We start from the raw sequence: 14415 nt of genomic DNA on the forward strand, positions 1-14415 counted from the left end.
TCTCTGTTAAATCTTGTTAGCATCTGCTTCTGTCCACATTCTTTCTCCTTGTCTGACTCCATTGTGAGAAATGAGGAGGTGCCCCCGATGCCGTGTTCTGCCCCACTCTGGAGGCAGTCTCAAAGGCATAATAAGTAAAGAGTTTTTCTTGATAAGTAAAGAATACAAAGAAACCCAAAGCCCTGAGTCTCTCCTGTTTTTCAAGAGGTCATTCTGGTGGAAAACACAATTCCTACCAGCTGCCAAGGCAAACTCCTTCCATTGGACGGAATTGGACAGGTGTGTGTCCTAAGGGAAGGGTTAGCTCACTTTGCCTGAGGAACTAATTGCTGGATCTGGTGCCCAGGGAAGGAAACGGCATGTTCTGTTGACCTGGAGGGAAGCCCATTGGCACCTCGTGTGCTGAGGAAGGTACACCGGGTGTATGCATGTGTGCTGCTCAAGGATGTCATACCACCAGGAACAGAACCCTAAAAGGAATGAGGTGGGACGGGTAGGCAAGAGATGTGCGACATATTACACTTAATCTTAACTTGAGGTCTTAAAACTAACAGACACATTTGGAAGACAATAAAGAACATTTTGCATATAACTATGTTTCCTGAAATGTCACTATCCCGGGAGCAAATGGAGCCACGTTAGTTGGAATGGCTTGTAATTCCCTGGCTCTTCACTACATCACCCTCCCCCACCCCCGTGCAGGACCCTCCACTCTCCTCACATGCTCACCCTGGTCAATCACAGGCCCCCAAGAGGTGTCCCCTTAGTGTTGATGAACTAGTCGGTCAGAATCAGCTATTGGCATGCTTCCTTCACCCACAGCCCTCAATGTCTTCTCGAAAAAAGGGGCTCCAACACATCTTGTCATTCCCTGCATTGGATTGCCACCTGGGGAGCACCGATATCCCTGCCAAAGGGCATCACCCCCTCGAGGGAATGAGTAGAACCTCCCTCATCCTCATCTGGGTTCCAAGTCCCACTAATGGTTTCTCAGCCGCAGAGCCCTCAGTGAAAGGTTTGTGGTTCTCTTCCCGCAGAGCTCAGACACAGCCCGTGGAGGCAGCGGACCCGAGTCATCTTCCTTCCCACCTCACGTCAATTTGGTACGGGGGCGCATAATCTGATAGATAGAGCACCGGAGCTCACCTGGAAAATAATCACATTACTCTGAAATTCTAAAATACACATATGTATGGAAGCAGAGGGTTAAGTTGCTTACATGGGAACAGAGAGTTAAAGTTTTTGTTCTAAGTTTCATTTCTCAGGCCAGTGTGCCTGCTCAGTCTCATCCCAAACAAGTGATTGAGATGAGTCAACTGCAGACCATGTACACCGTACCCAGCATGCAAGCACAACTGCTAGGCATGATCAGGCCGACCCTACCAGGAGCCAAGCCATCCTCTCATCGCCTGACAACCAAGAGCAAGGGTTGACGTCTGCTGACCTTCAGGACTGCATGCGTTCGCCTTGTGCTCCCAGCCTCAGCCCAGTCCATTTTTCCTATGTAATCCTGCTGTAAGACAGTTTGGGGAAGTTTATAAGCCCCTTGTCTTCTTGGTTGGCTGGCCTTCTCAATAAACGCCTTCCATGATACAACCCTGCCTTCGTTATTGGACATTACGACAGGCAGCCTGAGCCCACCCAGGAGGTTTCCAGTAACAAACTGGCTTGCACAGTCTGTGTCTGGAAGTGAGACAGCATTAGAGTCCTGAAGATAAACACAAACAAGACTGTGTTAGGATCCAATCAGCCTTGAATTTCAACCTGGGAAATGTGGGTTCCAACTGGAGACAAGAAGCTCCTGTCTCCTCCTGCCCTGCCTCCACCATTTCCCCATCATTTGCTTTGGGGGAAAGGCAGTAAGTTTGTGATAGGCAGTTAGACAGACAGGAGCAGAGCAAGGACAATGGGCCAGGTACAGAAGGTCACCAGGGTAGAAAGACCTGGGTGCCTAGCAAAGGACAATGGGAGGGTGGGACTTTATCCCCAGGGAGATCTTTCCACCCTTAGCATATCGCTGGTCCTGCAGTTTGAACCCCCTGACCTTTCCTCTTCTAGTCCTTAGTCACATTTCAGCTCCAGGCCCAGATAAGCAACAAAACCAGTCACAGCTGACGTCAGGACCAGCTGCATTAAATAATGACCTCCTGCCCTGGTGCCAGCCAACCAATCAGTGGAGAGAGACCACACCCCTGAAAGGACACACGTGGAAAGCTTCTAAATATTCTATTAAGATCTTCCCCTGGGACCTCCCCTAAAATCTCCACCCTTAAAACCCTTAGGAAGGAAAACTCAGCACCCTCTCCCTTCTGGGAGCTGCCAGGAGGCTCTGCCTTGTCTCTTCCCTCTCCCCAGTGCCCCTCTGCTGGAAACCAAAACCGAACATTGTAGTAAAATATAAAGGGAGCTGGCCAACCTTGATGGCTCTGAATGGTCGGAGCTATTAACTCATCCTCTAGTTAAGATAGTGGTAGTTGAGGCAACTTTAATTTGTTAATCATATGTAAATTCTTGTTGATTTTCTGTTGGAATTTTCTGCTTAAGGAATGTCTTTGTCTCAGAATCTCAATAAAGGAAATGGCAAAAGGCCAGAGCAACAGGTAGTCCTCCCCCTAGAGGTGGACTCCCGCCTGGCCCTCATTTTCCCAAATTAACTTTTTCCCATTCTCTCTTCATTTTAGTGTGTGGCCTTCTCCAGAAACCGACCCTGAAGAGGAATCGTGTTAAGGGATCCCACACTCCTCTTCCTAGGTGCATTACCATTACCTCCCTCACTCCCAAGCTCCTAGGGCCCTTCCTTTGCCTCCATAACTCATCTCCTCAGCACACCTCTTCTATGAATTACTTCTTCCATCTCTGTAACTTTCTAAATAGATGTTCTCTTATCGTTGGAGTCTTGTCCAGTACTCAGGTACAGAGGTTGCTGACCTAGGTCCAGTCTGACCCCACGGGTCTACCCCAGTGCCATTCCCACTGTCTATAGCTACTTGGTTAGATGAATTAGAAATTTTCTTTATGATTGACAGGCTACTGTGTTATTGCTGGTAATCTACACCTTATTGGGAGGCTGCAGGGGTGGGGGGGAATCATTAATGACTAAAATCCTTAATGTAAAATGGTGCAGCAATTTTGGAAAACAATTTGGCACTTCCTCAAACTGTTAAACAATGCATCACCGTACAACCCAGCAATTCCATCCCTTGGTACATACCCAAGAGAAATGAAAACATATATTCACATAAACCTGTACCTGAATGCTCATAGCAGCATTATTCATAATAGCCAAGAAGTAGATCTATCAACCAAGGAACTGATAGATTAAAAAGGGATATCCTTATAAGGGAATGGTATTTAGCAATAAAAATAAATTAAATACTTACTGATACATGCTACAACATAGATGGACATTGAAAGCATTATGCTAAGTGAAAGAAGCCAGTCACAAAAGGTCACACACTGTATGATTCTTTTTATTTTAATTAATTAATTAATTAATTATTTTTAATCCTCACCAAGGATATTTTTCCATTGATTTTCAGAAAGAGAGTGGAAGAAAGAGGGAAAGGCAAAGAGAAACATCTATGTGACAGAAACTCATTGATTGGTTGCCTCCTGCATGGCCCTGACCAGGACTCAGGCCAGAGAGGAGCCTGCAATTGAGGTACATGCCCTTCACTGAAGCCAAACCTGGGACCCTTTGGTCCACAAATCCTCTATCCACTGAGCCAAGCCAGCCAGGGCTGTATAATTCTTTTTTTTTTTTTTAATGTATTTTTATTGATTTCAGAGAGTAAGGGAGAGAGAGAGATAGAAACATTAATGATGAAAGAAACTCATCGATTGGCTGCCTCCTGCATGCTCCCTCCTGGGGATTGAGCCCAGAACCCAGGCATGTGCCCTTTTAGACCACAAGCTGACGCACTATCCACTGAACCAAACTAGCTAGGGCTGTATGAATCTTTTTATATGAAATGTCCATAGTAAGCAAATAGAGAACCAGAAAGTAGATTAGTGGTTGCTGAGGACTGGGAGGAGAGTAGGATTGGAGGTAAAACAAATGGGATGTGGAGTTTCTTTGGGATTAATGAGAATATTCTAACATTTACTGTGCCCTGGCTGGGTAGCCCAGTTGGTTTGAATTTTGTCTCCATGCGCCAAGGGTTCTCATTCGATCCCAGGTCAGGTCAATAAAAATCGAACCAATGAATGTATAAGTGGAATAGCAAATCAATGTTTCTCTCTGTGTCTCAAATCAATAAGAAATTAAAAAATAATAAAATTTTTAAATGTATTGTGATAATGGTTGCACAGCACTGTGAAATGCTGAAACTATTGAATTCTATACTTTAAATGGGTGAGTTGAATGGTATGAGGATTACATTTCAATCAAACTTAAAAATGAGTACTCATTACAAATGTGTATAAAGAAAGCCATCTTTCCTTCAATCACCTTCTATTTTTAAGCTCTGGGTTTGCTTGCACTGTCTTGTTTCTTCTATCTAAATTCTTCTAGGGAGTTAAAGGAGAGGCCAAAGCTTTTCTTGAGTTTGCTGGGTCTTCATTGCCTTCAGCTTAAAACAGTCCATAGGCCAAAGCGGCACCTTTTGGGGTGGTTCATTCTGAACCCTTTCAGAAATTTTATAAAAATAAAAGAATATATGTGTCTTTAATATTCCTCCTTCAGAGCTCAAAGAATAAATACAGGCATGTAAATTTATCAGCTAACTAGCCAGCCACTACACACTATTGTGTTACTACTTCCCCATTTCACAACTGGGAAAACTAAACTGTTATCTTAGACTACCCAGAGATCTAAACCGCCCAAGGTTCTCTCCAGGGCGTGGCTTTTTATATTTATCCTGGGGCAAAGCAGATTAGGACGCAGTGGTGTGATTCATGGCTAACCCAAGTGCTAGTCAACTGAACAAACAGAACTAAATCCAGGTCTCCCAGTGCAAATCGTCTGTCACACATAAAGTGGATGAAGCTATGTTTTAGAAAATATTTCTGGAACAATTTTTCACATCATGTGGTCCCAGAAACCCCTGGGGTCTGCATCTCCTACAGACTATTAAAAATGCAGTTCCCTGGGACCCACCCCAGGGAGTGTGAGTGGAATTTAAACAATGTACTTGGACTGAGTCATAGCAGAAATCATCAAACTTGTTTTATTTTCCTCCTCGTGATGTGAAATCACTTTCACTTTCCAGTTCCTCTTCCCTCTCAATCTCTTGGAAAAGGGAAGCTAGCAACTGCTCACGCCTGCCTTCCCCTTTAAATAGCCCTTTCAGCATTTACTTGCCACAGACAAAGAAGATTTCGGAAGAGCCAATCAGCTTGGACCCACCTTTTGAGACGTGCAGAAAAGCGGTTTGCAGTCACGAGGTCAGTGAGATAATAAGACATAGATACTATTTTTTTAAAAATATATATATTTTATTGATTTTTTACAGAGAGGAGAAGAGAGGGATAGAGAGCTAGAAATGTCGATGAGAGAGAAACATCGACCAGCTGCCTCTTGCACACCCCCTACCAGGGATGTGCCCGCAGCCAATGTACATGCCCTTGACCGGAATCGTACCTGGGACCTTTCAGTCCACAGACCGATGCTCTACCACTGAGTCAAACCGGTTTCGGCAAGACATAGATACTATTGATCTTGAATGCAAAACAGCAGTTTCTCGGGTTCAGACCCAGGTTCTGAGTTGTCCTGTTACTTAGCGAATGAATGTGCCTTCATCGCACTTTTTATTTCCGTGGCTTTTTCTGGAAATAGAAAAAAAGTAGGAACTCAGCTCTCAAAACTTCTAGAACTGTTCCCTGGAACAGCTGGTGGAGCTGGGAGCTCGGTGAAAGAGGTTTGGCAGGAGTGGTTAGACCCACTCAGGCACCAAGTTTGCTGATTCAGTGTCAGAGCTAAAGAATTCCTCTTTATGGGGTTTTGTTGTTGTTCTCCTTTGAAGGACCGAAGGCCTTCTTCTTGTCATTTTCTTTTCAGCAGACCTTATTAAAGATGGAATTGGTAGTCCAAACCCAGCTCACATTGAGAGGAATTTCACCCTGAAAGTTTGATCACTTCAAGGTGGGAATTCTTAAAGATGGGCTTTTTTTTTTTTCCATTTCTTATATAAAAACAAACCAAAGGCTTAGAGTTGGTTTTTATTGCTGTGATGAGAGCTGAAAATCATTTCTCTTAAAAACATAATGAATGGTCTAACCTGTGGGATCCCTTAACACAACCCGTGTGGTTCAGGGCCCACTCAGAGTCCGGTTTCTGGAGAAAGCCGCACCCTAAAATGAAGAAGCTAGAAAGTAGTTAATTTGGGAAAATGGAGGCCAGGCGGGAAGTCCACCTCTAGTGGTAGGACTACTCCATTGCTCTGGCCTTTTATCATTCCTTTTATTGAAATTCTGAGACAAAGACATCTCTTAGGCGGGGGAAATTCCAACAACAGAAAATCAACAAGAATTTACATATGATCAACAAATTAAAGTTGCCTCTATCTACCACTATCTCAACTAGATGATGAGTTAATAGCTCCGACCATTCAGAGCCATCCAGGTGGCCAGCTCTTTTTAGATTTTATAATACTACCAGGGAACAATGTTTGGTTTCGGTTAGCTAGTTCTTTTTACATTTCACCACTAGTGACTCAATCTTGACAATGAGTTAATAGCTCTGGCCATTCAGAGCCATCAAGGTTGACCAGCTCCCTTTACATTTTATTACCAGTGACAATGTTAGGTTTCGGTTACTGGCACTAATCCTTGTCTAATACTGACCTAATTTCTAGTGGTAGAAAGCAGAGACATAGCTGCCAGGGCGTGGAGGGGGGTGGGGCTGGAACCCACTAGGAAGGCACATGGGAAACTGATGACCATGCCGATAGTCTACAAGGAGCTACTGCTGGTGGTCACTTGGGTATATCCATTGAGAAAAACACATCAAACTGTCCACTAAAAATGGGTGCATTTTATTGTAGGTAAGCTATAACCTTAGCACACGGTTTCAAAAAGTGCATACAGACCCTTTGGAGCTCTGCCATCACACAGAACTTCAGAAGAGAGCGGACAGAGAAAAAGAAGCCTTTCCCATCAAACAGCTCTGCGAGGGATTGGTTGTCTGGGGAGAAAGGATCCAAGGGACCACTCAGGCAGTGAGGGAAGGAAGACCCAAGGGCTCCCAAATCTTCTGTAGCGGGAGAGGAGTAAGAAGAATTCACTGCCAGGTGCCTCGGGTCACCTTTTTCTATAGAATGGGCTCCTGGCCATGAGTAATATTAACTGTACCTGCATGAGTAAGGATGACCAGAAAACATGGCGCTGCCCAGAGCCTCAGTCTGTCCAAGAGGTTTTGCAGCGGCCTGTGCTTGGGGCTGTCCGGAGCCCTGAACTGAGGAAGTCTGAGGGGGCATGCTGGAGTATGTGGGCCACTGGAGTTAGGCGCTCCTCCCCAGCAGTGCTAAACATTGTCAAAGGGAGAGCCACATGGGGAGCCCAGCACCTTGTTAGCTGGTTCATGGATGCCTCCTCTGTCCCATCCACTGAGAAACTCTGTGGCCCACTTCACCCCCTCAAAATCCACTTAAAACTGTGGCACTAATTTACCAGTAATCACAGTTGTACCAGTTTCCACGCAATCAGTCCTGCTAAGTGCTTTAAATGCATTATCGCCTATCATCTTCTGAAGAACTGTTTTTTTTTTTTATTAGCCTCATTTCCTAGATGAGAAAGACAGGGTTCAGAGGGCAAATTACTTGCCCAAGAATTTACATCCAGTTAGTCCATTACCCAGGTGCCCAAACCCAGTGCCAAGCATTTCGCAACTCTGGGCACCAAGGCCAACAGGGCAAAATGTCTTACTGCTGTCAGTTATGCTCCCGTTAGAGAGAAGGGGCAGGGACTGGGAGGACTAGGCTCTCAGGGTCCCTATTTGGAGGGTGAGGACCACTCTTTGATGGCGACTCACTCCTTAGGGCCACACCTTAGTCACACATGTCAAACACAAGGCCCGCGGGCCAAATCCTTGATAGCATGTGAGTTGGTTAACAGCACTAAGGAAAAGATTGTTCCACTCATTTTAAATTCACATTTCTGGTTAACATTGTCAGTTTATGACTGTTCAGTAAACCATTCGGCCCACGATTTAGGCTGGATTTTAGATTTTGGCCCCTTCTCTGATTGAGTTCGACACCCCTACCTAAGATGAAGGTAAGAATGGGTCTCCCCATGACATAGTTTCCTATAATTTGGGTGGAAGGAAAAAGCCAATTCATTCTAAGCCATTTTAAAAGTAAAGAAATGAGGCTCAAGAAATATCCCAGAGCTGACCAAAGACATAGCCCAAACCCAGGTGTCCCGTGTTTATTTTCCTCTCTTCTAGATTGTCTGCTTCACTACATTAACTGCTGCAAGCAAATCGGAAACTGCTTTTCCAAACACCTCTAGGACAGTGTTTCTGTACATGTGGTACAGGGACTCCTGCAACAGAACAGGAGTTTAATAGCACGGCACTCACAGAGCCAAACGCTGGACTCGGAGAACTGCAGGGGAGAAATGCTGGCTATTTTATGACGAATGGTGCCACCCAGGAGAACAGGAAGCTTTTGAGCAAAAGCCCTAACTCCCAGATGGTGTGTAGGTTACAGGTTATACAGGGCAAAATCACAATGGTTAGGAGCTCCTTGGTCGGAGTGAGGTAAGGGTAATGAATCTTTTCTTCAGGCCTTGAGGACAGTTCTGAGATTCCTGCTGGCATCCCTGTCTGGACTCCTGGGAAAGTAGTCAGAGGGCCATTCCATCTTAGGGCCCAGGAGCTGAAACATAACTAAGGTCAAGATACCAGAGGGCCCTAACCGGTTTGGCTCAGTGGCCTGCAGACTCAAGGGTCCCAGGTTCATTTCCAGTCAAGGGCATGTGCCTTGGTTGAGGGCACATCCCCAGTAGGGAGTGTGCAGGCGGCAGCTGATCGCGTTTCTCTCTCATCAGTGTTTCTAATTCTCTATCCCACTCCTTTCCTCTCTGTAAAAAATCAATAAAATATATATATTTTTAAAAAGGTGCCAGAGGTCCCCACACTGTGACCGTTAGACAGAATCCTGTATTCTGCTATGTCAGGGGATTACCTGGGGGACAGGCTCATTTCTGAGGAGTGTATCTACAAAGAGAGAGGTGATTTCTAGAATTAGGATTTAAATTTCAGCCGAAACCGGTTTGGCTCTGTGAATAGAGTGTCGATCTGCAGACTGAAGGGTCCCGGGTTTGATTCCGGTCAAAGGGCATGTACCTTGGTTGCGGGCACATCCCCGGTGGGGGATGTGCAGGAGGCAGCTGGTTGATGTTTCTAGCTCTCTGTCCCTTCTCTCTCATCGATGTTTCTAGCTCTCTGTCCCTTCTCCCTTCCTCTCTGTGAAAAATCAATAAAATATGTTTTTATTAAAAGTTAACTTTCATCAAAGTCATAAGGACCTGGGTGTCACCTCCTGCCACGCCAGGGGGCGTATAAAAATGCAGATTCCCGAGCCCCAGCCCACCCCCAGGTTGGATCAGGTCTCTGGGAGAAGGACCTGGAACCTGCAAGCCACCTCTATGCCCTTTCCAGTCGCTCACACACAGTTTCGGAACCGGAGAACAGTATTCCCGGGGGGCGAGAGTGAGCTCAGCGCTCAGACCTTAGTTTCATTTCTCCTCACCAGGAGTCCTGACATCAGTTTCAGTTTCCATTTCCTCTCCATAAAAGCACAGACCTCGCCGGGGCTCGGACACCTCATCAGCTCTTGCTTGCGATCCACAAGCAGAACGTGACACCAGCCTGGACTCGGCTTCTGGGAATTCCAGGGACATCGCCATCATGAGGTAAGGATGCCTGGCTCCTCTGCTCGCCGGTGGAGCGTTTCTCGCCAATCCCGCCCTGGCGTGAAGCTCCGAGAACCCTCCCGATTCGGTGTGTGCTTAGCGACGAAAGATGCGCAGCTCTTAACTTGACCAGGACCCTCTCTGGCCAGTTCGTGCCTTTTTATTTCCGTGGCTCGGTCTGTTTCTGAGTCAGGCGGCCGGAGGACACGGAGGGTGGTGCTCGCAGGAGCGCTGGCCGCTGGCAGCAGGTGGAGGACCGGAGTTTCTGGAGAGAGCCCCGGGGGGGGTAGCCTGCTCCCCGCCTTCCAGGCAAAATCTGGGCAACGGGGAGGGACAGCGGAGGTCCTAGTCCCTCTTTGGTGTCTTAGATTTTATCAGACTAAACCAGAGGTCTGTGAGCTCAATGATGGTAGTTTTTAAAGTATGCTTGCTTTTTTTTTTTTTTTTAATTTTTAAAAAAATATATTTTATTGACTTTTTACAGAAAAAAAGAGGGAGGGCTAGAGAGCTAGAAACATCAATAAGAGAAAATCATCAATCAGCTGCCTCCTGCACACCCCTCCCCCCTCCCCCCTCCCCCCTCCCCTCATGCAACTAACAATCTAGTGAGTGAGAGAGACAGTAAAACAAGTCAGTCATACGCTGACGGGGATAGTTCTGAGAGATGCCTGGTTGAGCGGGTTTCATCACCGTGCAAACGTTAGCGTGCACTTTCACAAACCTCGCTGGTAGAGCCTACCACACCTCTATACTATATGGCACAGCCATGGATCCTCGGCTACAAACCTGCACAGCATGATTCTGTACTGAATACTGTAGCAGCTGTAACTCAATGGTAAGTATTTGGATATCAAGACATATCTAAATATGAAAGGGATGCAGTCAAAATACAGAAAAAAAGACATATCTAAATATGAAAGGGATGCAGTCAAAATACAGAAAAAAAGATTAAAATAATATAAGGCCCTTGCCATGAATGGAGTTTGTAGGACTGGAAGTTGTCTGGGTGTGCCAGACAGTGAGTAGTAAACAAATATAAAGGCTTTAGGACATTACTGTATTCTACTGTAGACTTTATAAACACCATACACTTAGAAGACCCTATTTGGAAAAAAAATTTTTTTTTCAATAATAAATAAATCTTAGCTTGCTGCCACCTTTTTTATTTAACTATATAAACTTTTACTTTTTTTTAAACTTTTTGACTCTTGTAAGAAGACTTTGCTTAAAACTCAAACACTATACAAAAATACTCGTTCTTTATATCCTGATTCTATCAGGTTTTGCTATTATTATTATTATTATTTTTACTTTTTAAACTTTTTGTTAAAAACTAAGACACACATTTGCCTAGGACAGTGGTTGGCAAACTATGGCTCACGAGCCACATGCAGATCTTTGGCTCCTTGAGTTTTTAGCAAAAGCCAGCTTCAGAGTACCCTAATTAAGTTAATAACAATGTACCTACCTATATAGTTTAAGTTTAAAAAATTTGGTTCTCAAAAGAAATTTCAATAGTTGTGCTATTGATATTTGGCTCTGTTGACTAATGAGTTTGCCGACCACTGGCCTAGGACTACACAGAGTCATGATCATGAATATCACTGTCTTCTTCCTCCACATCTTGTCCCATTGGAAGGTCTTCACGGACAAGAGCAGGCAAGTTCTTCTGGAATACTTCCCCCAAAAAGGAGGCTCTTCCTGAGGAGATGGCAGCCTTTTCAGAAACATGTTCTCATGGAGGTTTGCTTGGTTTGTTTTTTTCCTTTTCACCACAGATTTGCTTGCAAGCTGATAATGCACCTTGAACATTCCTCTGTACAATAAATACCTTTTAGTGTGTGTGGGGGGTCTATGTTTTCAAACTCTTTTAGGGACTTGTTGAAGTTTGCAAAAGCTTCTGCTCAACCCTCCATTGTAAATTTCCCTGGGGGTTTCTTCTCTTTTCCTGCAGTTTCCTTTACTCTTGCTTCTTCAGCTCTGTGTTCCTCTTCCAGTCCCAACAACTCTTTAGTCCATTGTTCAGGAACCCCTCAATGTCCCTCTCATCCAAGTTGTTTTCCATCTCAACCACAGCCTTTTTGATTTTCCCAAGTTCTTCATCATAAGCAAGTCCATTGAATATATAAACTTTTTTAGTATCTTCTTCAGATGGCAATCATACTCCTTGGTTACCTCATCCCAAGTGTAAGCAGAACTCTTGAAGCGGGCATAGATGTTTTAATTCTTCCAACATTGCATCGGTGTCTTCCTCAATAGCAGCAATAGCTTGAGCAAAGCTCCTCCTGAAGTAGTAGGCCTTAAAAACTGCTATAACTCTTCAATTCATTGGTTGTCTCAAAGAAATGGTGTTTGAAGACAGAAATACTTGATATTGGATGAAGGTAACCAGTAAAGGTGGGTGTTTCAGAACATTATCAACAACAAGCAAAATCTCGAAAGGCCTGTTATTCTTCAAACAGTACTTCTCTACTTAGCCGGCAGAGTAATTCAGGAGGGCATCTTGGAAGAGCAGCTGGGTCATTCATGACTTCTATTGTTCCTGTAGAACACTGGCAGGTGTGCTGATTGATATCTTAAAGGCCCTGGAGTTCTCAATGTCAAATCACAAAGGGTTTCATTATATAACCTGCAACATTGGCCCCCAGCAAGACCATTATCCTGTCCTTAAAATCCTTGAAAGCTAGCATGGACTTGACATTGTCTTGACATTCCCAACTTCTCTTTTACTTTATGCAACTTTTCCTCTCCTACCTGAACTCCATTTGTTACCAGCTGTACTGTGAAAACTAATTTAAAAAAATAGGTATATATAGGGTGCCCCCCAAAATGTATATACTTAATAGTTGATAACCCACTAATTTTCACTCTCTTTCAGGTTTAACTTATTTGAAATAATGGATGAAGCCAGACAAAGCTTTGAACAAAGAAAATTTATTCTAAAGGGCCAGTAGATGTTTTTTTATGGGGATACATAAAAGATAAAGTTTATGGTACCAAATTGGTAACTGTTGACAAATTGAGGGCCCCCAAATTCCAAATGAATGATTCTTTATGCATATGATTCCCTTGCTTCATGCACTGCCTAGACCAGAACAGTCATCATTTTGAAAACAGACACTAACAACAATAACAACAACAACAAATCATTTCTGTAGATTCTTTTAAATATTGAAAATGAACTGTTTGTTAATAAACACTGACTTTATAATCATTCAAAGTGTGTATTCATTTTATTGGGATACCCTGTATATGAGAGTATTATTTGTATATATATATATAATTGATTTTTTACAAAGAGGAAGGGAGAGGGATAGAGAGTTAGAAACATCAATGAGAGAGAAACATCAACCAGTTGCCTCCTGCACACCCCCACTGGGGATGTGCCCGCAACCAAGGTACATGCCCTTGACCGGAATCGAACCTGGGACCCTTGGGGACGCAGGCTGGCGCTCTACCACTGAGCCAAAACAGCTTGGGCAACGCTTTTTTTTTTTTTTTTTTTTTTTAATATATTTTGTTGATTTTTTACAGAGAGGAAGGGAGAGAGAGAGAGAGCTAGAAACGTCGATGAGAGAGAAACAGTCGATGAGAGAGAAACATCGACCAGCTGCCTCTTGCACACCCCCTACCGGGGATGTGCCCGCAACCAAGGTACATGCCCTTGACCGGAATCGAACCCGGGACCTTTCAGTCCGCAGACCGACGCTCTACCACTGAGCCAAACCGGTTTTGGCTTTTTTTTTTTTTTTTTTTTTTTTTTTTAAATACATTCACATTTTAATAAAGAAAATGTTGAGCCAAAAACAAATATATTTTCCAAGTAAGTATATTTTATCTAACAAGCATTAAGTCCAAATAAGCACATTTAATAGGTGCCTAATTTTCTAATCCAAAGTGTGAAAAATACACCCCCCCCCCCCCTTTCCTATTTGTGGTCCTCATTCACACCAGAGCATTCAGAGAAATCATCCCAGTCATGTGAAAACTAAAGAATCTGGTTGGTGGCAAAAGAGCAAAGTATATAGATGTCTCTGCAAGAGAGATTCCGTAAATTTGCTTCACAGTATAGCCTAAACACAGAATATAATTGAAGCTTCTCACTGCCCCACCCCTGTTCTAGAAATCTGAGAATCATAAGATTCTACTTAGGGAGTAAAACTACTTGAGTTCAAACAGTTTAATCTTAAACTCCACTTTAATAATACCTCAGATATATAAGTATTACCTTCCATTACAAGTTATATTTATTATTCTGGAATCCAACTTAGCATTGTTTCATACAAAATTATAAAAATGTATCTAACAAATATAGAACTACAATATTTTTCTTTAAAAACCATCATTAAAAAACATGCATACACATTAAACTAGAACCAAGTAAAGTATTAGCAACCATGAGATGAAGCTTTTTCTTTTCTTTCTTAAATTTGTGGCTTTTTCACAAAAGAAGTTCACACTAGTTCTACAAGTAGGAAATAGTATGTCTTCATTTCTTAGTGTAGTACATATGGAATTAAATATCATTATATTTCAAAGACTCTGGCTTTACACCAATTA

At 43.6% G+C, this 14415-nt stretch overlaps 1 long non-coding RNA gene across 1 annotated transcript; it reads left to right on the forward strand.

Moving 5' to 3' along the window:
- Window positions 1–4424: 4424 nt before the first annotated feature.
- On the forward strand, window positions 4425–10260 carry LOC118719275. The gene is made up of 3 exons (XR_004988081.2): window positions 4425–5385; window positions 5999–6082; window positions 9696–10260. It is a non-coding gene; the product is annotated as an uncharacterized LOC118719275 (long non-coding RNA).
- Window positions 10261–14415: the final 4155 nt, after the last annotated feature.

The sequence above is a fragment of the Pipistrellus kuhlii genome, unplaced genomic scaffold (assembly GCF_014108245.1).
Source record: "Pipistrellus kuhlii isolate mPipKuh1 unplaced genomic scaffold, mPipKuh1.p scaffold_m20_p_15, whole genome shotgun sequence".
NCBI classification, from domain to species: domain Eukaryota; kingdom Metazoa; phylum Chordata; class Mammalia; order Chiroptera; family Vespertilionidae; genus Pipistrellus; species Pipistrellus kuhlii.